At 30.1% G+C, this 26064-nt stretch overlaps 1 protein-coding gene and 1 non-coding gene across 2 annotated transcripts in view; one reads left to right on the top strand and one right to left on the bottom strand.

The window, feature by feature from the left end:
• Positions 1-1699: 1699 nt before the first annotated feature.
• The window catches only part of LOC129953198 (uncharacterized), a 126908-nt gene continuing 102543 nt past the window's right edge, over positions 1700-26064 (top strand). The window contains exon 1 of the mRNA XM_056066123.1: positions 1700-3584. The gene's annotated coding sequence lies outside the window, so the exon portion shown is untranslated. The remainder of the gene's footprint in view (positions 3585-26064) is intronic.
• Trnaw-cca (transfer RNA tryptophan (anticodon CCA)) lies at positions 25351-25422 on the bottom strand. The gene has a single exon. It is a non-coding gene; the product is annotated as a tRNA-Trp (tRNA).

Below are 26064 nucleotides of genomic sequence, written 5' to 3'. Positions count from 1 at the left end.
TTTGATAACATACATATGTACATATACTGACAAATGTTTCTCTCAACAATATTTAATCCAATAAGCTAATATTTTCGAATATCGTTGATAGTTTTCGAGGTTCACAGTTCCAAAGAAAAAAATACACAAGTTGCAGGCATAATAAAATTGTAACTGCATTGCAGTGACATAATAACATTTTACTGACAGGTCTGATAATATTGTAAGATCTGACAACTATCTATACTTAACTTAAATCTTTTGCTGACTTAAAGTTCTTTTCAAGTTCTCATAATTAATGTGCCACGCGTCCAAAATGGAATAATTCTTGGTTCAGCATGTGATCTCTTTCCTCCTTAACATAACAATATCATATCAAATACTCCATTTGGATATCGTGGTAAAGTTTCTTGCCTCACCTTTCTTTAACGATATTTTATCGGTTTATGTCCTAGTAAAATAGCCAGCTACATTCCTCCTTTAAGCAGTTCAAGGGGTAAGGGTTGCAATACATTCAAACGAAAATTTTTTGTGTAGTTTAAAAAATATGCATGTGCATTTTTAAAATGAAATTCGAATTATTTATCAATAAAAAAATCCGTTTAAGTGCTCCACCTTAAGTTTATAGCTGCTAAAAATACAAGTATATCTTTTTTCAATAGACTGGACTGATAACTCAAAAAGTTCTTAACCGATTCTTATACAATTTGGTACACGTCTTCTATATAGTATTAGCTTCTAGATGAACAAGAAATTATCATTTTCCACCTTAGGTAAGGTAAATGTGCTGGCGATTGATGACGTTATCGGCACACTTAGATCAATGCATTTACATAGATCCATTGTGATGCCCCAAGTATTGAACTTCCCTGAAAATAAAATTAAAAAAATTAGCCACTAGCCACTAGCTTTGTGAATACGACCAATGCTACACTAAAAAAGAAAAAAATATGCACAACTATTTAACACTATTGTATTCGATGTTTTACACATAAAATAATCACCCTGTAGTTCTCTCGCCAAAAAACAAAATGTCAAACAATGCCCCCAATTTTGATGTTGGAAACTAATTGAATTACGTTCAACAATTCAAACATAAAATTCACTCTCACGCAAATTTACGCTCGCACTTTAGATACTCTTTTACTATTTTATTAGTATCATTAATGCTCCCACTCACTCATACTATATTACTCTACCATTTCGTTACCTTAGAAAATATCCAACAAAATTAACTAGTAACTAGCAAATCTAATCTCATATTGTCAACTTAATCAATTAAACCAACCTACCTTTTTAACTTAACTTGTAACTTGTAAATTAAAACAATAAAATTAAACATTTCATTTTAAATTAATCATCGCAAGAGTCCTTCGTGAATTTAGGCCTTTTTTTGTTCGTATAAAAATTGTAAACTTTTTACTCTCTGACTAAAAGTTCCTTAAGAAAAATAAAAAGACTATACCATGAGCGAATTTACTCCTTCCTCATATGCGTTAGATAGTGTGTATAAAATAGCTTACATGTGTACGTGGTAAATATAAGTACAAACACACACACAGAATTTTTAGTTCTGATATTCTCCGCTCCGCTCCGTTTCGCACATATTTTATACTTCCTTATACCAATCAACATTTCTGTTGGTTCTTCTTATAGAGACATCAAGCACTAGAAGAAGCCAAACTAAGAACCGTCAACTCTTAACATTTACTTTCGTTTTTGTTCTATGTGGCGAAGGATATAACTACACTCTTTATAAAATAAAAAATACACCTGTGTGTTTAGCAGGATCTCTACTTATTCGCTATACTATTTATATATACACATATATGTAGATAGATAAAAAAGAAATACTTACAACATAATATAGAACAGAAAAAGAATACCACATAAAATAGAAAATAATCCTTAAAGCACACATCGTCGTGCTCCCATCGCCACCACACTATATATTCTCGCATATCCTTTCAACACTGTTGCTGTGTTCTCCTCACTTCTTGTCGTCGTCGTTGTCGTTGTCGATTATAGAAGGATACCAAAAAAATAATATTTGTTGTAACTTAAAACGAAGAAAAACGCTTCTTCCTTCTCCTATAAATACATACATTTATTTTTTTTCCTATTTCGTCTCCGAGAGGTTCTGAGTGTACTAAATTGTGTAATGTCAAGTGCTATCCTGTAATCGTTTTCTAATCATCCACATCGCCATTGTCATCAGCCATCAGCCATCATCATCATCCTAGTCTCCTGCCTGAATATTACCACACTACTTTTCTCGGTGTAAATCTTTTTTAACTTTTTTTTTTTCAATTTCAAAAAATTAAAAAAACAAAATGTACATAAGTGTGATTTGAGAGTCAAAAGAAAAGGTCCTTTGAATGTCCTTTTTTGTGCCCTGAATTAAGTTTTTAAAGACAAACAATTCGCGTCCAAGTTCAAGTAAAAGATACAAGTTTTTAAGCAAAAATAGAGTATTATATTTCGTGTGTCGTGTCGTTTTGTCATTTTGTCGTGCCGTGTTGTCTATGTCGTTGTTGTTGTAGTTGTCATTGTCGCTATGTATGTCGTGTATATATTAAAACTCATCAAATGTTATCATCGCGTAAGATTACATTAAGACGAAAAAAGTGTGTATATGCCATTGCAATGTTTTGTCAGCTGGTAGCTTAAAATAAAACCATTTCAAATCAGAGTAAAAACAATAACAATATGAGATTATGACTCTCAATGTTGTTATAATAATATTTTTTCAAAAAGTTTGACTTCAAAAAAATTAAAAACAAAAGTAAAAAACTTCAGTTTTCGAATTGAATTTACTTTGTCTTGTTTTTTGTATCCTTTTTTCTATTAGGAGGTATATCCTCTTGCGTGTTTCGTGAACTTGTAGAAAAAATAGAAGCGAAAAAAGGAATATATCTTCACATACGCCCTCAGATACTTCACCACCCCTTTTTTCACTTCTTTCTCGCTGACAATATGTGTATACGTGTGTGTGTGTATGAGGACTTCTTTTTCCCAAAATAACAACAAAACGTGTGCTGAAGTTTTCAAAGGATATAATAGTGGCTCGAGGATAACAAAACAGAAAACAAAAAAGCAAGAAAACACATCACAAGTGGTAGTAACGAAAAACATAAAATTTGCCTAAAATAACAACAACAAAAATAACAAAACATACATCGGTGTAAACTGTGTGTAGCTGGGTAAAATAATTAAGAGCGAAGGACCATCGCTATGTAAAGTCTTTTTTTTGTTTTTCTTCCATTTTTTAGTCGAATGAATTTAAAATTTACATATTGGAATTTATTGTGTGTGATGTTAGATTGAAAAATAAAATACACTACACAACATAAGATACAAAATGAAAACCATACCCGTTTGTATGTATTTGTATATGTTTAGTTTATAATACAATCATTGTTATATGATAATATACAACCAAAATCCAAACAAGTTGATAACTCTATTTCTCTAATTAACCAATATAAATATGTAATTAAAAATCACAACATAGACCACCGACAACATAAAGCTATTAAGAGGAGAGCTATTATTATATGCCAGATGATGTTTTATTGCTTGAAAAAGAGATTGACAAATTAAATGTGAGTAATTTATCTTCCTTTTGTAACATGTCATATTTTTTAATAAGTTTGATTTTTTTTAAACATTTGTTGCTCTTCCAAGAGTTGTCTACATAGAAAAGATATTTTTTACTAAAGCCTATATTTTAAAAGATTTGAGAAAATAGAAATTATGTAAATGAAAACGTTGTTAATTGAAATTTGTTTAAGTTATCATTAGAACTGATAGCTGCCTTTCGTACGTACAATGATTTCACTTCTCTTTTTTTATGATTTTGATCAAACTTCAAAGCAGTAATTCAACAAAAGGGAAAAAAATAATCGATGGCAAAATGGAATGAATGTCTTGATATTCCTGAAATTTTAACTTGTGACATATAGGAACTACACTAGTTTGAATTCTTACAAAAATTCGAACTCGATATTTTACAACATGACATTACAATGGTAGGAAATAAGTGGATCCCGTGATTCCGTCTGTCTGTATGTCCTCGCCCCTTCAGCCACTGGGTCGATTAAGTTCAGAGTTGGAAGTTAAGTTTATAAGGAGATTCACATTAGGATTTTTTTGATTTTTTTAAAATAAAAAATAAAAATAATCAAACTTGTTAAAAATTAACAATGTCAAACTCTAAAACTTGAATCTTTAATTATGGCTTCTATATTTTAAGCAGACTCTTAGGATACAGAAGCATATTCGTGCAACCGATCCATTTTATGTAAATTTTATTTTTATAAATATTAAAGAACTTTGAATAAAACTTTTTTTCCAAAGTGATTCAATGTATACCTGCAGAGAATTAATAATAATTCAACTTAGTAAAATAATTACATTTTTAAATGTTATGCAAAAAATAAAAAATTTCAGTTTAGTTCTATGTGCAAAGGATACAACTATATAATTTAACATTTTACATTTCAAAGTTTAATTTAAAAAAAATGAAGCTTATTTTAATTTAATTAAATTAACTTCATTTTGTCTAATCCATTTTGAAACTGTACACTTAGCTCTCTTTTCCAAATCATTTCAAACGTAAATTTTGACCAATGGAACTAGTTTTAGTTTGTTCAGTGTCATACATTTTAGACTCGGAACGTTACCTCACTAACAACTAGCTTCAGTTGATCTTACAAAAACTACCAAAAACATTATTGTTTACAAAACACTTCCCTAAGCAAGCTACAAGTCTATCGCGACTTGTATTTTGTATTGTAAGGAAATATTACTTATTTGTTTTAAAATTTAACATAAAACATTAAATACAATGTGCAGAAAATAAATAAATTACAGTAATTAAGTTCAGCTTTCAGCTAAATGAAAAAATATAATTAGCTGCTATTTTGACATAAATATACTTGATTTGATAGTTAGGGATACTTTTCTCGACTTACATTCCAATTGGGTGTCAATTTTTTGACAGTTGGCTTGTCAGATACTATAAACTTGCCTAAACTTGAAGTTCCTTACGTCGCGTGTTCTGAACTTGCACAATTTAATGTGACAATATCTTTAGAAACGTCATTGCCAGCCATTCTCAAACGAGTTTAGAAATTGTCAGATGTCGTTGTTTAAGGCATTAAGATGCCTATTTTAAGTCCTTATGGGCAGATATAAACTTTAACTTTGGGTCAAAAAACTGCCAACCGTGTTTGCAAACCATTTTTTACTGAAAGGTTTTTGACAGATCGTTTTCAGATGAATGACTGATCTGAAATTTTTGAGGATCTGACAATCGTCTTAAACTCTTGAAAACGTTTTTTTTATACATGCATTATGGCCAATAATTAGCTTTATTTTAAATAAAAGGTCAAAGGGGTTTATGTTTTAAAAATGATTTCGGGGCAGGTGGTCGCCAACGGTGGCCCACTATACACAACCCCGCAAAAAATAGTCCAGCGGTAATAAATCGCACATTCTTGGAGGCCACACCACAAGCTCAAGATGGACGCATGATAATATACTCACCAAAATTTTCATTCAAAGAATTAAGCTGTACCAATACTTTGTAATACATTTTAAATGATTTACAAACGATGTTCAGTAATAAGTCTATTAGATTGAAAATCACAGGTCTAATAAAACACCCGGTACATGTAGCTTTAAACAGCTTAACCTTTGGAGTAGTGAATTGTTGGCTTAGATTTTTTTTTGTCGATTAAAGAAGATATGTGTTTTATTGTACGCTTTTCTTATTTCAAAAATCAAAACTAAAGAATATTTTGAATAATGGGCTATATAAGCAGGTTCAGCTGTTTCGCTCACTGCGGCTACATTTTCCGCCAAGAGGCCAATTCCTTTGAGACCTTGGAAATAAATGGAATTGGAATTTGTTAGTATAGGTCAGTCGATGTTTAAAACTTGTTATTCCACTTTTTAAAACTTGTATCTCAACAGATACCAACTGATTGTTGTACCAAAAATTGTTTGATGTTTCAGTGAAGCCCATTTAAAAGTTAACAATATTATCAAATAAAAGAATTTTTCAATTCAAATGTTACTGTTGAATGTTTTTAATTAAAATCACTACTTCTATTGTTAATACTATAAGTAAATACCAAAATGATATTACTTCTCGTTATTCTATTCGTAAAGTTTATTCGACGAAAGATCTTTCCATCAGACAAACGAAAATCCACTTATTCTTGCAAAAGTTGCAACAAATCCTTTCTCGCTATTAATACCGACCACACATCAAAGAGCATTAGTGTTTATGCCAACTACCGCAAGTACGCTATTGTTGTCACATAAGCATCCAAAGAGATGTTTTTTCGTTTTCTTAATTAAAAAACAAAAAACAGTCTACGGAATTTACAAAGTCAAAAAATGTAGTGGCTTCAATATTAAAACAAAATAAAGTGCACGCCTAGATCGCACAAACTTGCTCTTGAATCCAAAGACTATGTTTAGAAATACTACATTTTAAGTTTTCAAAATGTACCTATAAGATCAGTTTGTCTTCAAAATTTTAAATGCCATTTTACTGACCAAAAAACCTTGATTTGATATTTTTTTTTTGAAAATCGAAGTTTAAATTCACCGACAGACAGATGACCGGAATGTGGGGACCCAGTTTTTTTCTCTGCCATCTTAATGTTATATTAGATTAAAAACTCGAGTTAAAAATTGTTTACGAATGCAAAACTTATCATAAAATTACTATATGTCGCAAGTAAAAAATATTAGGTACTGATTGGTCGCATTTTCTTGTTTGTTTCTATGAAATCACTTAATTGTTAGCAGACTATTTGAAAAATTCACTTTTATTAAATAGGCAAAATTATGTTTATCCCAGAGATTTTTGTATTCTCAGAAATACAAACAAAATTTCTTATACAAATACATATGTACATATATTGTTTTTGCTGTTCAAACTCAGACTAGAATTTGTATGATTCTTTGAGGTACAAAAAAAGTTAATCTAGTTTATATTCCATTTTACTCCTCTGTTATTCTGACTCGGAGAATTCTTAGAAATGGTCAAACAAATTAATCAATTTTCGAAAAGATCTTTGAAAAAATATTTTCTTTGTTTTCAGAATTCAAATTAAGCCACTATTTTAACAAGTTATTGTTTTAAGTAATTTACAAATTAAAAATTGACTTCACTTCTTTTGTGGCGATTTTGTAATTTCATAATTTTTGCTCACTTTCACATCTCTTCTCACTAAAGTTTAAATGAGATACAATTAGGAGACGTCAAAATAAGTATAGCTTCAAATGAGTCCCGGGCTTTGTTCCACGAAATACTTTTCACTTTGCAACTTTGCAAATTATATTTAAAATTTTGAAAAGCTTTTCAGTAATATTCAAAAAGAAATTTTCATTTGTAAATAAGAGTTTGTTTTGAAAATTTTTCGAAAATTAATAAAAAAATAAATGAACCGCTTTGAAGAATTAAATAATAGTTAACAATACTATGGATATTTATGATTTATCTTAATTTCAAAAATGTCTGATTTTGTAGAGGTTTTTTAATTCATCGATATCTTAGCCATCCTTCAATGGAATTTAACAGATTATAACTCAAAAACGTTTTTTGCAAAACTGTTGTAAGATAATCTATACAAAAATTAACCTTTTACAAGAATATTTTGAATACGAAGAAGTTTAGAAATAGTAACGAAAGAGTCGTGAAACTAAGAATTAACTTCAATTTCGGAAATGATTTTTCGATTTAACGAAAATTAGCATCGAATTTGTTTTGTCTTAAATTATAAATAAACAACGATTTAATAGTTAATAGAATATGGGGCGTATTCATAGAAAATTACTAAAGTCGTGATTTCTTGATCTAAAGTTCAAGGCTTGTTGGTTAAATAAAACAACTCTTATTCATAGTCAATTTTCTAGCTGTGTTTAGTAAAACCCCTGGTTAAGGTTCTATTCTACTATAATTATACTTCAATTGACAGGTCAAAGCAAAAAAATACTGTTATATTTTCAAACTTGTTATTTGCTGTTGTCATTCCTCAAATTGGATGTATAAAATAATAATAATATGAAATAAATGTGGTATCTATAAACGATATCATTCGTAAAAATCCTTGTCGCTTAATTCGAATGGATTGAACCGAGTTTTGTACATTTTTCTATTTCTTGGTGGAATATTTTGCTGATCAAATAAGATCACATAACTCAAACTCCTATTAGATATCCGAGTTTCTTCAATTGCGATATCAATCGATATGATATAATTTACTTTTTCAGCTTTTCAATTCACAAACAAAAATCAAATAGGACATTTGGTTGTGACAATAACTTCTTAAATACAGCAGTTCGTATGTATATAGCTAAACCACAGGCTTAGCCCTAAACTAAGGTTTAAATTTATTTATAAATAGCTTGAGCTCTTAACTTGCTTACTAACAGTTTAGCAAGAGGTTAGCAAACATGTATGAATGTACCCCTTTATCCCTAAGTTTCTTTCAACAATTTTTGTGTACACCACTTTGAGCTGGGAATGGAGATCAATATCACGATGTTGCAAGTATGCATGGAATGAGCAAAGCAAATGTACGCAGAGTAGTTAATCGAGTGTTCAATATTATCATTGATGAATTTTCCTTCAACGCAATTTGCTGGGCACAAAATTGTTCAGACATAGCCTCCCAACTTGAATGTGTTGAAGGTACCATGTTAGATATTAATTCACCAATTTTTTTCAATTCGTATTTGATCTTAATAAACATAATCTTAGAATTACTTTGAAGCTCTTTAAAGTACGAAATAATGGCAAAGTTGTATTTTAAAACACTTTCACTTTTCACTTTGCAAATGAAGTTTGAAAAATTAAAAAGTCTTTTCAAAATATTCTAAAAGTACTTAAAAAATACTCTTTCCTTCGATTTGAAGTCACTTTCCCAACTAATTTATAAACGAGATAAAAGTATGGAAATTAAAAATAAGCCGTAAGAAGTGAAAAGTGTTTTAGAACGAAAAAAACTTAAAAATAACCAAAGATTTAAATATTCAGTTTTGAAAGCTTTTCTAAATTGCTTAGCTCTATTGAAAGGTTTTCGTATAACTTTTGTTAGGATCATTTATTTTGATATTTCAACATTTTATTACATTCCCACATAATTCGCCTTCAAAAGAGTATTTGTTAACCGAATCAAAAAATGGGTACAATTTCTATTTAAATGAAGCTTATAGCATTTTAAGTACAGTAAAAACCTGGTTAATTTTATTAAAAATAAAAAGCACGTTTTACGAGTAGATCATGATTGTGACTTTTTTCCAGCTGATTTTATATGCATACTTATAAAAATGTGTCTAAACTTACAATTATTTAAAATTATACAAAATAAAATAAAATAAAAGGAAAAAAAATGTTAAGCTAAAGGTACTTAAAAGATGACTTCCGTTCTGAAAGCAGACACACTTTTCTGAGTTTTTGTAGTGTTTAAATTGCATGAGTTTTAATAAAACACTTTATTTATCAAACTCCTATTGATTGCATACAAAAAGTTTGAAGTGCAAAAACATGTTATATATGTACGTATTTGCCTTTAAATAAAAAAACTTTTTTTCTGGTCGATTGTGTTCAATTAATTTTTCAAAATTCAGACCACAAAACACTCAATTTACCCGTATAAAAATATATATTTCCTTCCTGAATAGTGATTTTTAATCCTAAAACAGTTTTAATCCTCTTCATTGGAATGCTTGAAAATTTACATAGATGAAAAACGATAAAATTGTTTCTAGACCTTCGAATTGTTTTACGAATACATTACTTACCCTTCCACATATGCATCACCTAAGCTTAGAGCCTACCCCAATGCCTTTAAGACACGAAGAAGACGAAAAGTGACAGTATAGAAGCAAGAGAGGTGCTGCACAAGACGAATAAATTAGAAGTTGGGAATATGCGAATGCCTTGCCTAGGGTTTTAGTCTTTCTATCCAAGTATAGAATACCACAAATGAATGTACGTACATATGTTTATACAGTACAGTAGAGTACACTAGGAGTATGATGAGCTTATTTATTGCAAGAATGGCTTTTTCGGATTGCCCCAACCGAACTGACACAATTTGCATGTGTTTGAGAACTTATAACATAGCTACAAGCGAAAAGAAGAAATGATTTTAATTATTCAATGAAATGTTTTCATTATACATTTAATGTGCGAAATCTGTCTTGTTTAATATCCGTATATGTATCCTTGAGTTTTCTCTTTTAATTTGACCCATATCCGAATCTATACACAAATATGTAGGTACACATTTTGAACAACAACAACAACAATACAATCAAGACACATATTCCACCACCCTTTTTCTTGTATGGGGGCGGGGGCCTTTGAAATGCATGTAACTACATATAGAAAAGAGCGACAGAGAAGAAGGGAAAGAAACATATAAAATGCAATTATAAACCCACTCATGTTGCATTTAATTTATTGCAAAAGGAATTTTCTTATTTGTTGGCATTTTTTTTTCTTTAGTTTTTATTTGTGATATGATAAATTTATACATACATATATAACTTATATTCCTAGTTCGACAAGATAAACAAAAAATAACAACAAAAGTTTACACTTACAAAGGACTAATTCTTTGAAGTTAAGGATTGCTTTCATATCATCAACACAATATGTTGTATCCGGAAGATATTCATTTTTGCCACACATTTATTTCAAATTATTATCTTTGTTTTGCTGTGCATCTGAAATATGAAAGCAACAATATTTGGAATGGGCAAAAGAAAACAAATATTTATGGACACTCAAGAGCAAAAATAACTACCAAAGCTTCTATTGCCTAGCTTTGTTTAATTTTTAAAGAATTTGATGTGTTAATGTGTATATTTCAAATTGTGAAACTTTGAAGTGTTAATTTTGTTCATAAAAGATAAACGAATAATGCTCTCTATGCGTGTCTATTGTTCAGACTGTGAAAACAGACGTTAGGTCTGCTCGCTCAAAACCATAACGTGCAAGTCCTAAAATTTCATAAAGCCCAAAATGTCAAAAAACAATTGTCAAAAAAAACCAAAGAAAATATCGTAATGTTGAGATGCGTATAAACAGTAAGGTATATACCTATGGTGGGACATGCTATCCCCGCTTGGGCTCGCTATAAGATTTGGGATAGGTGCGAAGTTAATTTAAAGGAACCTTGCATACACATAACCTCGTACCGTAATGCAACATCATGCCACCCCATACATATTTCACTCTCTATACGCCATAATGCCGGGTGCTAGAACTGTGAGTAAGAAATTCTGTAAATTCTTCTTGGTTGTTGAATGGTGAGGCACAACATATTCAAAAATTTCCAAAGTTGACATATTTATTTAGTGAATGGAATATAGGCATCTGAGTAAGGTTTGGTGTTTTTATCTGATTTAATAATATAAAAATGGTGAACTCAATATCGAACAAGTATTCCTAAGCAAGTTAACATATTTTAAAAATATGAATTTTTAAATTCTTGCAAAATTTAAGTAATTTGAAAAGTTCATTTTTTTTTTTGAAAATAGCTTTAAAGTATGTTACGCAGAAACTTTTATCCATAGAAAAATTTAAAATGACATCTTTCATGTGAAGGATTGTAATTTTAAGCTATTAACAGCCGAATTTATAACAAAAAAACCAAGACAATCCCTTAAGAAAATCTTCCACCGTAAATACGATTCCTGTGAGGTAACTTGAAATTTCCACCTAGTTCATTAACTTGGGTTTTTTCGTATGGGTTTTGACAGCAGATTGTGATAATTGTAAACACATCTAGAAATTCTCTTGTATAAAATGTTTCTGTCAAAATTATAATCGTTTTTCAATTGTTTATATTGTGTCTGTTTTTTTATTTGTTTTTTATTGTTTGAATGGATAATTTATTTTTATTCAAATGTGGGTGCAGTCAACGCTAAGAAATCCACATATATTTTTAAATTGTTTCATATTTGATAACTGTTCAGAAATTGATTAGGGAATTTCTATGAACTGCTTTCTTTTCGAAGCAAATGCTTTGGTTACACGAGCAGAAATTATGCTTAATGCAGAACGATTAAAGCCGTGCATATCAGCAAAATCAACTTGAACATTTTTTAATTTAATAATTTAAGATTATGATTATACAAAGTCATTAATCGTACCTCATTATGACCCCATTATCTGATGTCGGTTTGCCCTAACTTGCAAACCGAAAGCAATATGTCCATCTCTTGTATCTCCATTTAGGTCATCTTCAACAACCGCTATAAGTTTCCTCATATTTTCCTTCGAAAACCTATATTTCTTCCTGAAATCCTCCTCGCTTAGGACTTCCGCTGGATCATTTCTAATTTCCTTTGTCTGTTGGTAGATAGTTGAATAATTGGAACTTTTTTAAAAACTCGAAAATCTAGCACACATTATCAAAACAAAATTAAATAAGCAATATTATTTTTTTTTATTTCAAAACAATTGTATATGTACACATAGACAAGGTTAAGTTCAAAATGAAGAAAGTTAAGTTAGCCTAAAATCGTAGAGTATGCTTACGGTGAAGAAACTAGCCCATTAGGATTAAAAACGACAACACCTGAAAAAAACTTATGATCTTTGCGGAGTTCTCTAGTTTTGTTGCGCTCTTCTCTTTCGTGGTTGAAAACCTGAAATATTTCTAACATCAAAGTCATAAACACCTTGCAAACAAATTGAATCTACTGGATTTACGGAAACGGCTGTTTCTGTCCAGAGTAATTAATTGTAATTGTTTCCAATTTTCGCAAAAACTAAAACATATTTTTGAATTTTTGGTATTTAATCAATAATTGACAAGTACATTGATTACTGTAAAAATGGTACTTAATAACATACACAACTGAAAAAAAAGTTTTTTCGTTTAAATAATTTGTCTGTTGTTTTGGGACTTTAAATTATTTTTTTCTGATACTATTGACAAAATCAACATTTTTAAAAAAGTTTCTGCAAGAATGGATTTCTGACTTTAAGAAAAGTTATATCACAATATTGTAGGTGTTGCCGTTGTTTTACAATCCTTGATTTTTGATTTGGATGTCCGTGGTGTAGGAGTAGGACAAACTTATGCCAGTTTAATGCTCATTGTTATACCACATGAATCTTGAGGCTTTCTTCAAAGCTCAATGAAACCTATTTGAGTCCCTTACGAAACTTGAGAGGCTGATTTTGTTAATATGATTGAGATCGTTTAGATAGATCGTTATAGAAAAATTATCCTATGTATATAATTCTTGCGTTTTTGAGTTAGAGCAGGGCATGTATTAATCTGCCTCAAAACGGTTAACATGATTGTAATAAAAAATATTCTTCTTGTGGGTAAAAAATACTAATAAAAAGCTAGAAATTTTCTGATTTCTGAACATGTCGGAAACTTGGATTATTAATTAGGCCAACATTATAAACAAGTTACCAAACAATCAGATATTCAGGATTTTACGCAACGTCTTCTTCTATTCAAATGAAAAACTTACGAGACTATTTGCTTTTATTCAATTTATTTTGAAATTCTTTGTAAAACTTTTTTGTACAGTTGTCGAAATGTAATACCTCAAAATCGTTGGCTGTCATATAAAGTTTCCTTTTTTCAATGAACAAGCTGATATAAATATAGTAAAATCTTAACATATTTCGAAATAGTTAATATTTTCCGAATATATTTGCAGATGCAGTTTTGCATGAACCTGGGTATAAATTCATATATATGGACTATACATTTATATAAATATACAAAATATATTCTCGCTTTCATACATCATATCTTTACTATAAAGACCCTGTGGCAAAGTAATTCGAGTCGTATATACTACCATGTTTTTTTTGTTTGTCTTGTTTTGTAATAATAAAGAACACGTCCGCAGCAATGGTATCTGATATTTATTTTTATTTTTTTAATAAACAAAAAACCTACAAATTTGCATGCAAAGTTATTTAACTTGCATGTGCAATATATTTTTCCCCAATCACACATAATACCCATTCAGTGTTTATGTTGTGTATGCAATTTCTAAACTCAGCTCCTTCAAGGTCAGTAAAAAAAACAAAACTTAAAAAATAAAGAATCATTCGCAACAGATATCTTACCTCCATAAATATTCTGAAATTACTGACCAAACAAATTGCCAGTATCTCTATCTTCTTACATGCATTAAATTCTTCTCTTATATCGTTGCAATTTTATATTGATAGCTATTCAATTTAGATACATTGTTGCAAACAAGGGTTTCCCATTAATTTTACTTTAGTTTCCCATATAAATGATCGATTGAGACTTTTTTGTATAAGACTTTTGTATACCAAGTGAAAAACTTTTTCCATCATCAAAACATTCAAATGGTGAATTGTTCAACTATACGAAAAATGATAAAAATTATTGTTTCTTTGGTTTTATATTTTCCTGGCTAAAAATCAAACATGTAAGCAATATTGAATTGTTGTCTGTTTGTTTGGTTAGAGTGAAAATATGGAAATTAAATCGAAAAAAAGTTAAACAAAATTTGAAACAAAGTAGGAATTTATACTTTCGAAAACCTACACTTTATATTGTGTAAATGCATTTTTGGTCATTGTAGACAGAAGGAAAACAATCTATTTTATGTCCACATAAATATGCCTCTAGGATCAGATCATTGTGTCATATCTGCTAATTTCTCATGCCAAAAGAAAAGACCCCTACGAGAAGCGTATGGCAATATGAGAAGGTCAACTGTGACAGTCTCAACCACTTCTTAAAGACCTTTAACTGGTCAGTATGCTTCCTAGATAGTGACGTGCATTCCAGCTCAAATATGGTTACAAACTTAATTCTTTGTGGAATGATACATTTTATTTCGAAAAGGAAAATAGGAAAACTGGAATAAGTTCAAACAACCTAGAAAGACCTGTAACGGACATATTTGTCGCATTCAATGTTTGGATGACCATATATTAACGCATAAAATATTACAAGGTAGTAAACATTTCTGGTCATTTAAAAAAAAATGTGCGCAACACTATACGTTATCGTAGTTCCAACGCTCGTTTCCAATGATGTTCTTTTTGTAAGCTCGATTGATAAAGCCAATTTGCTTGCAGCGCAGTTTGCTTTGATTCGATGCTGCCAATGGGTGACAAGACTCCTCCTGTACTCGAAAGCGTAAACGATTCTGTGGGACGAATATCCTTTCGCAAGATCTTGATATTCATAAATCCGTCCGAATAGTATTCCCGCTATTGTTTTGCAAAATATTTCCATCTCTCCTATTCTTCAGGTCTTTTTCCGAGTGGATGGAATATCTTCCAATTAAACTTACGTCCCTTCATTTCAATGTCATGGAATCGCAGATTAATTTTCAGCTTAAGAAATATCTTAAAGTTCGAAAGCTTCTTCATTACCGACAGCACTGCTTTCGTATCAATAGGTCCACTGGTGATCTCATGGTTTATTTCACTGGCATAGTTTGTAGTTTTAGTAGAGTTTGGCATCAAACTCTCTCAATGAAAACGCGTGCTTAGACGGGTTCAAATCTGATATCCACAAAATAAACGCTGGTGTGCCCAGGGCTGAACAGCTTTCAGTTCAAGGTATGTGCTTTGCTAACCATCTAACGATGCAAGAAGTTGTAATTTAAAATAAAATTGTATTTTACTTAAATTAAATTACAATAAATAATATACCATAGGTTATTTTATTTGTAGATTTTATTTTAACATTTACAATTTTTCTGGTAGACTCATAGGAATTAGTGAATTTAAAAAATGTGTCCAAACATAAAATCAACATAATGTATGTTGCTGTTCTAAAAATACAAAAAAAAAACACGTGTTGCCATTAATTTAAGCTGAAATGCGTACTTTTTAGTGGCGATTTCTTCTAAAGTTTCAATTGTTTAATATGATTTGCAAAATGAGTTGCTCCTAGGATTGTTAAATGAGCTGCACTAAAATCTGCTTTTTGTTTTATATTTGCTTCAGAACCTCACGAATTGGAAACACATCTTTAAACTGTTTTTTTTTTTCTGTATGAACGTTTAATTTTTAAATACAATTCAACTATAAAGGAGATAGTCCCCTTTTGGGCCCAATATGTTCACTTATAAAAGTGGTATCAAATGAAAGGTAAAGTTTAGCACATGATGTCTGCTAAATATTTTCAAAGGCATTGGTGATGTTTTTGAACATCGATATTCTGAAACATCAGGTATGACACATATTTTTTGTTGCATTTTTTCTAGAAATTTGTATGACCCTTAATTTTTTTTTACATTAATTTACCTTTTCCGAAGTAATACTTGCTTTAAGCGTTTTCAACACTATTCAGAGGTTTTGATCTAACCACCTTTCTCTTTTTTGCAATAAAAACAAGCAATTTCATTTGAAATACTTCAACTGATGATCCAATAAGCCAATTACCTCAAAACACTTATACATAATGAATAACCCTGTGTCTATTTATAGTTAACAGAAGAAAAACTTTATTTTTCGTATATGGAAAACTTTTCAAGAGAGTTAGAGTAAAAAAACACATTTTTTTAAATATTCTTTTCTGATTTGTTTTTTTTTTTTCAACATCATAAGCAACCAGTGAGCGTCGTTAAATGATAAATTAACACACAAGCTTTTCAAATAATTAACAACGTACCTTAGAAAATATTTGGCTTTTTCAATTAAATCGAATTGTATTTGTATGCACACACATATATATGTGTAGATATTTCTAAACTAAGGAATATCAACATACATACAAAAAATGTAAGAAGAAATTTACTGGGAGGGAAACACTGATGTACAAATGCATAAACTAGAAAATTCTATCCATAAAATAGAAGTTGTACGTGGAATAAATAATGTCCTTCTATCGCTATGAAAAAAAAGGAAAAATAATTTGCAATATGCATCATGAGATAAACATTATGTGATAACCAAAAAGAGTACAACATCAATATTCGATGTCCTTTATAAAAGAATCGATAGGACATCTTATCTAATCTATGATTTATACTTCGTATCTCATAACTTTCACATATTGATTGATTGTGTCTTTTATAAACTTATTTGGAACTTATTTTGAAATTGCTTTGAACTTTGTTAATGTTCAGATGCGATTTAAAAATGTTCTGTAAGGCGTTGATAGAAATACGGTAAATTTTTTGAGCGTGTGAAAATGGGGTTATCTGATGTTAACGATGCAGGGCTAATTTTGAAGACAGCATAAAAAAGGTTATGTCAAGAGCATTATTAAAAAGAAAACAAAAGGAATTGAATATATCATCACTGAATCTAACTTTTTCAACATTTTTATAAAAAATACTTTTTGGAATAAGCATACTTTAATAGAAGTTTTAAAGTATCAGGTTTATCATAAAGCTTTTAGCTAAAAATTAGCTTTGTCGGATTTTTTTGAAGCACATTTTTCACCTATTCCTTGTAGTCCAGTTATAATATACTAACATTAGACCATATGCGCTAAATTCGATAGTTCTGTTTTTTTTTTTGATAATCCATTCTTATTGATAATCAAAATTTCCGTAATCAAGCGAAGAAAGCAATATGTCCAAAAATAAGGGAAACCGCGAAAATTCGAACTTTTTTCGTTTATAAGTATTTATATTTTACAATCATCTTCTACGATTTAAAGGCAAATAAATTTACTAAAAATTTGAGCCTTAGGTTGCGTCTAATGTTACAATGTTACTATTTTCAGAATACAACTGTTCAAAAATAAGGAAAAATACGTTTTCTATAAAAAATCAACGAACTAAGACTAAAATAACAAAACTTGCCAAATTGCCATAAATTAAGATTAGGCAAATTTTGCAAAACAGTAAGTTGGTATACAAAAGCAAAGATTGGAAAACAACCTCAACACCTACATTATTGTGATAAAAATTTTCTCAAAGTCAGAAAACCATTCTAAAAGTAATTTTTTAAAAAATGATGCTTTTGTCCAATGTTCTTGTCAATTATTGATTAAACTCCGAAAATCCAAATCTAAATATATTTTTATACTAGTTTTTGAAATTTTTTTTAAAGAATTTAATCTACTACACTACTTTTTAGTTAAGCAGTCTCTTCTCTTTACAGAAAGAGCCATTTCCGTAAATCTGTTAGATTCAAATTGTCTAGTTGTTTATGACGTTTGTCTTTTAAATAATCCAGATTTTCGAGCTCGAGGCCTGAACGCAACATGGCAACACATCGACAATACCCCGAAAAATGTTAGTTTTTCTCAGGTATTGCCAATTTTAACCCAAATAAATGCTTCATTTCAATGTAAACAGTTTTGTTTTCACGATTTTTAAATGAATTTTCGGTTGTCAAACCAATATCTTAAATGTTTGAAAAGATAGTCAAAAATCAATTTTACCAACTTTTAGTAAGTTTTTTTTTAGGTTTATATTTTTGGTAAAAAAAATTGTCAATTCGATTGTCTTTCAAATTTAACCAGATGTAAATTACGTTATTCTTTGTTGAATAAAATTATTAACATCAACATCATTAATGTGCACGCATGCACAGACATTTCTCTAAAAATCTTTTATTTAGACTCTAGAGACCTTGAAACGTCGGTAGGTAGGTGACGATACTTGAAACGTCTAGAAATGTCAAAATTTTCAACTCAACAAATCAGAACGATTACAATAACATCGTATGGGAAGTTAAAAATTACGTGCATCAAAAGTTCCATCGGACTGCTTATTAATTTAGATTTTGCTGTTCTATGAATATTGGTTAGGAATTTTGTATCTTTAATAAAAACAACACACTTTGGTTCTTGGTGACCAAATCACAAAAAAACTTTAATAAAAGATTCATAAATTTGATTTCAAAACGTCGGTAGGTAGGTAAAGATACTTGAAACGTCTAGAAATGTCAAAATTTTCAACTCAACAAATCAGAACGATTACAATAACATCGTATGGGAAGTTAAAAATTACGTGCATCAAAAGTTCCATCGGACTGCTTATTAATTTAGATTTTGCTGTTCTATGAATATTGGTTAGGAATTTTGTATCTTTAATAAAAACAACACACTTTGGTTCTTGGTGACCAAATCACAAAAAAACTTTAATAAAAGATTCATAAATTTGATTTCAATTGGAGGATTTTTCTTGCCATTTTGTGGAGTTTTACAAAATGCGTTTTTTAGTCTTCTCTTAAATCTTCTGCAAATGTTCTTATACAAAAACATGCAATATTTTGGTATGAGATTTTATTAATATATTAATGAGTTTTTGAAATGAATAATAAGACAGACACAATAGACAAATTATCAACATCAACAACATTGTAAAATCCTTTATTTGAATATATTAGACCAATTCAATACAATACAAAATAAACCTTATAAGACGTGAACTACTATTTGTTTTCAGTCCATAAAAATACACAGTACATTAAAGAAAATAATTCAATAATCATTGATGGAAAAGCAAGCATGTTTTCAGTCATATGCTGAAATCTATTAAGGAGGACTTACAACAAAAATGCCATGAATCCATTCTATTTAATACTATATACAAAATGAAATATTTTCTCTTTACAATATGGCAATTGAAAACTTAAGGTCTTGTGTCGAATTGAAAACATTCATAATTCTATCAAGTTCATCGTTTTTGCTTATTTTGTTTTCTAATCTCTTAGCTTTAACATAAAATACATTTTTACTTTCGAGATACAAATTTTCGAATACAAAAACATAAATATATAAAAATGAATAATGCAAACATAAATACCATCATTATACCCAGAGCGAGTAAAGTACTTCTTTTTTTTTAGCTCACGTTTATTTGAAGCATTATGAAATTTGAAATTTTTTTAGTAGGCAGAGGTACTTTCCATACCTTTCTCTATACCTTTCCTAACCTAACCTTCATACCTAGGTAATACTTTTTTACTTCCTTCTAAACACGTAATATTAAAAGTTATAGTACAGAAAATATTTTTCCTATATTTTCAACTCAGGAAAGGAAATTGAAAAAAAAAAGAAAAACATGAGACATATTTATCAAAAGTTTTGTTGTTGTAGGTTTTGATAAAACAATTCTACTTACCGCGAAAATATAACGATACTAAACTATATCGAAGGAAATGGAGCCCTCTAGAGACTCGAGTACAGCATAAAGAGAGAAAGAAAGAGAAAGATTTTTTACTCGATTGATATATACCAAATACATACATACATAGATTCAAAATCGGATCTATTATTCCTTGATAGAAAATCAATATTATTTCTTCCTTTTTTGTTGTAAGCTATAATGCCTGATTGTCTGATGGTCTGATGGCGATGGGCCTTGCTGGAATACGATATGTCCGTTATCCTTAGCGAGTTAAAGGTTGTCTACTGGGGAAATATATTTGGGAATTTATTTTTGGAATTCTGTTAAAAAAAATAGAAAAGGATTGCCATGAAATTAAATTAAAAACAAATCTCTCCCTACTCACAACAATGTAGTACAATTAAAATATCATTTTGCCATATAAGACATGACAAACAAAAAAAAAGAATCTAAATCCAAATCCAAAACCAACCCATGCCAACAATTTGACATTAGGGACAGTTTAACCACACAATATGTTTGCTGCCAATGGACGCCTGTTGTACTATGTGCAATCACTTTTCATCCGTAATCACATCATCCACACTGATGACGACGACGATGACTGTGACTATGACTATGACTATGACTATGGCTATGACTATGACTATGACTATGACTATGACTATGACTATGACTATGACTATGACTATGACTATGACTATGACTATGACTATGACTATGACTATGACTATGACTATGACTATGACTATGACTATGACTATGACTATGACTATGACTATGACTATGACTATGACTATGACTATGACTATGACTATGACTATGACTATGACTATGACTATGACTATGACTATGACTATGACTATGACTATGACTATGACTATGACTATGACTATGACTATGACTATGACTATGACTATGACTATGACTATGACTATGACTATGACTATGACTATGACTATGACTATGACTATGACTATGACTATGACTATGACTATGACTATGACTATGACTATGACTATGACTATGACTATGACTATGACTATGACTATGACTATGACTATGACTATGACTATGACTATGACTATGACTATGACTATGACTATGACTATGACTATGACTATGACTATGACTATGACTATGACTATGACTATGACTATGACTATGACTATGACTATGACTATGACTATGACTATGACTATGACTATGACTATGACTATGACTATGACTATGACTATGACTATGACTATGACTATGACTATGACTATGACTATGACTATGACTATGACTATGACTATGACTATGACTATGACTATGACTATGACTATGACTATGACTATGACTATGACTATGACTATGACTATGACTATGACTATGACTATGACTATGACTATGACTATGACTATGACTATGACTATGACTATGACTATGACTATGACTATGACTATGACTATGACTATGACTATGACTATGACTATGACTATGACTATGACTATGACTATGACTATGACTATGACTATGACTATGACTATGACTATGACTATGACTATGACTATGACTATGACTATGACTATGACTATGACTATGACTATGACTATGACTATGACTATGACTATGACTATGACTATGACTATGACTATGACTATGACTATGACTATGACTATGACTATGACTATGACTATGACTATGACTATGACTATGACTATGACTATGACTATGACTATGACTATGACTATGACTATGACTATGACTATGACTATGACTATGACTATGACTATGACTATGACTATGACTATGACTATGACTATGACTATGACTATGACTATGACTATGACTATGACTATGACTATGACTATGACTATGACTATGACTATGACTATGACTATGACTATGACTATGACTATGACTATGACTATGACTATGACTATGACTATGACTATGACTATGACTATGACTATGACTATGACTATGACTATGACTATGACTATGACTATGACTATGACTATGACTATGACTATGACTATGACTATGACTATGACTATGACTATGACTATGACTATGACTATGACTATGACTATGACTATGACTATGACTATGACTATGACTATGACTATGACTATGACTATGACTATGACTATGACTATGACTATGACTATGACTATGACTATGACTATGACTATGACTATGACTATGACTATGACTATGACTATGACTATGACTATGACTATGACTATGACTATGACTATGACTATGACTATGACTATGACTATGACTATGACTATGACTATGACTATGACTATGACTATGACTATGACTATGACTATGACTATGACTATGACTATGACTATGACTATGACTATGACTATGACTATGACTATGACTATGACTATGACTATGACTATGACTATGACTATGACTATGACTATGACTATGACTATGACTATGACTATGACTATGACTATGACTATGACTATGACTATGACTATGACTATGACTATGACTATGACTATGACTATGACTATGACTATGACGATGACGAGCATTTCTTTTCAGCCATAGCATAGAACCATGCTGTCAAGTGCCACCTGTTACATTAAACCTCCTCTGTTCTGGTCAATGCCACACTAACATCCGTATCCGTATCCTTATTATAAGTGTACACGTTCTCGTTCGACAAGCTTAATTTTAAATAATTGTCCTTTGGGTGCGATTCAGATTCAGAGAGAACCAAAACATGCCATTCCAAAATCCAAAGTATAAAATTTATACCATGCGACTGCGACAGCAAGCAATTGAAAGCCAGAAAAGCATTTTGTCTAAAGTAGTCTTATATAGAGTTACAAAGGAAATGAAGCCAAGGTCATATGCCACTATACGAGTAAATATAATTGTAGTAAAAGTCTACACCAAAATGCCACCCTTGCCCTTCCCTTAACCTCTTTACCATGCTCAAATAGCATGCATTACAAGTTAATGCATATAGTGTGCCTATTTAACTCGCTGTGAGCATAATATCTTGGCTTTCTACTTTTGGTTTGGTCTCTTCTGGCTCGACAAAAACAATGATCATCTTGGCAAAAGAAGGAGTAATTTTAATGGCGTTAGATTTGTTGTTTGTAATTGTTAGTTAATTGCTTGACCTATATTTTAATATAATCACACATATACATATGTATATCAACAATAAACACATGCATAATGCATGTGCGTGTGTTCGTGTCGTAAAGCCATGGCTTGTAGTACAAGGTGGGGCAAAAGTGACTTGTTGTAATATTTGGGAAATATTACCGAACCTTTGGGCGTTAAAACTTTTTTTTTGGGTTTTATGACATTCCAAATAAAAAGAAGCCTTCGGTATTATTACCCAATAAAATAACACCAAAATATTAAAAATATCATGTCGTCCAAAAAAAATGTCGAAAGAAAATACCACAAAGCCCAGAATGAATGTCATATTGCCCAAATCAATTTTAAAATATCAAAGCGTCATCATAGAGATGTTATGTGTTTTAACATTTGGACATTCTGACAAAATTTGTATTTGAGTTTAAATTTAATCTCCCAAACGCAAATATTAAGCGAAAATTGTATCAGCGGTTTAGCTCCATTCCTTCAGAAACCACTCCTTACGACTATTAGCTGTCGTTGGCCTCAAAATTCGTCTTCAAAGAAGAATGACAAAAACGAACCCTTTCCGTCATTCTATCGTAAGCGACATTTTCAATAAGAAAGAAAAATTGAAATAAAATTTGTAAGTAACACGAAAAGCCTTAAAGGCTATTGCCATGTCTTAACCCAAGCAATACTGAATTATGGTATAAGTTGTAAGCTTTTGATTAGTTGTTTACGATATTATTTATTCGGAAAGGGCTCGAAATTGTTTGAACTTACATCACAGCAGACGATTTTACCTAGGTTTTCCAGTATCCCACATGCTGGAATTTCGTTTATTAATGAATCCATGTATTCATGGAAATTATCTTCATCTCTCATTGTGAGATAATGAATACAATCTTGCATTGCCAATTCTTGAAAGCTAACTAATACGTAAACAACACGCTCTTGAAGATTTACTGGTTTAAATTAATGCCAAATTGGATTTTGTATGAAAACATTAGCAATTCGATTCTTATAACTTTTCGCAATGAACTGCGGGGCATAACGAGTTGACTATAGTGCCTTAGTGTCAATTCAATTTGTTGAAATATATACAATTTTTCGAAATTATGAAAGTATTAAGTTTGTTTAAAATTTCATATAGACTCAAATTGAGACTCATAACTAATGAGAATTGTATTTTGTTTATTGTTAAGAGCTATTTTGAACTATAGCTTAGATTCGAATTCCTTTAAAAAAATCTTGTTTTGTTTGTGCTCCAAAAAAAAAAATATTTTGTCGATTAGTGTAAGCAGGTGGTTATTTTTAAAATAAGTTTCAATTGACTTGGTCCTTTCTCAAGAGCTGTTGTTCAATTTAGTGAAGTTCCCAAGTTTGACTTACAGGTTCCTTTAAAAAGAAGAAAAAAAAATGAAAACAGAAGAGTTGTGATTTTTTTTCATTTTGACGAAATCTTTTTACCCACCCTGTACAATACAATGATATATTATAAAATTAGGTATAGAAGGTATATGAATATTGGTTTTGAAAGAAAATTGAAGGTTATTGTCGATTAATTGTTATAGTTATTATTGTTGGGAGCTTTAATTTGTTCTCTGTCAAATTGGATTGGATTATCTTTATGCTTCAAAATACCAAATTAAAGTAGGCTTTACATTTGCATTGAGAGGAAAGGACATTTTTGCAAGTGACAATAAATAATAACAACTACAAGACCATTTGAATTTAATACAAGCTATTTTGATTCAAAATCGGCAAAAAACAGGAAATGCAAAACAGAATAACTTTAATTTGTTCATTTAATGATGAAAATTGCTAAGTCCACTTTAAACAACTACATCAATTTTAAAATATCTAATTGTTTTTTAACTTTTCACCTAAATTAGTTTACATGATATTATTATTTTTGGGAAAATCTGAACTTTTTGACAGAATTGTGTCTATTAAATAAAAATTGCCTTCAGCTACTTAAAATAAACAGGATTAAATAAACATATTTTAATTTTTGGTTTAAGGAAAAAAATCACTTATGTCCCTTTAGTTCTGAGCATCTTATTTAATTTAGAACTTATATACGTTTGTAAGTTTAAGACTTCTGGTTGAATTATTCGTTTATTTGTACTCTAAATTATTTAAAGGAAAAAAGTAAAATATATAATTTATTGACCCCGACGTGATTTGAACACGCAACCTTCTGATCTGGAGTCAGACGCGCTACCGTTGCGCCACGGAGTCGTATACAAACTTGTCTACCAAGTAAATACAAATCTTAATACTAAATTATTACGTAATAAATTAAATATTAATTTATAGATAAATAATAAATTAACAGTCATTAAGACAATCAATTACGTACTCATATATAAAACAAAATGTGCAACAGAACAATATTTGGTTAGTAAAAACAACAATAAATAATAAAACATATCATTTTCAATAAGTGTGAATAAAAAGTGTTTTATGTGTTCTTCCCAGTCCTTTCATGAATGTTTATAAAAATTGTTGTTAAATTAAAAGCGCAAGAAAAAGATACAATTTTCAATATTATAACATATTATGCAAGGGTATTTTGTTTAATTTTAGATCTAATGGTACCTAAAACAAAATCATTTCTTGAACAAAGAAATAAAATTGCACTTTTCAATAGGTTTTGTTGGACTTAGTTCAAATTAATGTATCATGTCAGGTTTGTGAGATATTAGTTTTCAAAGTTCGCAAAATACGTACATATATAATGTTTTTTGAGGCTATCCGCATTTATGCAGTTCCTTTTTTCAATAATAACCGTGATAGTTTGGCACGTGAGTTACGCGAATAGTCAAAATTAAAATTTGGTTTCAGCACTATAACGTATTTTTCAAAACTATGAAAGTATTA

The sequence above is a fragment of the Eupeodes corollae genome, chromosome 1 (genome assembly GCF_945859685.1).
Source record: "Eupeodes corollae chromosome 1, idEupCoro1.1, whole genome shotgun sequence".
NCBI classification, from domain to species: Eukaryota; Metazoa; Arthropoda; class Insecta; order Diptera; family Syrphidae; genus Eupeodes; species Eupeodes corollae.
This window is presented reverse-complemented; position numbering and strand designations above follow the sequence as displayed.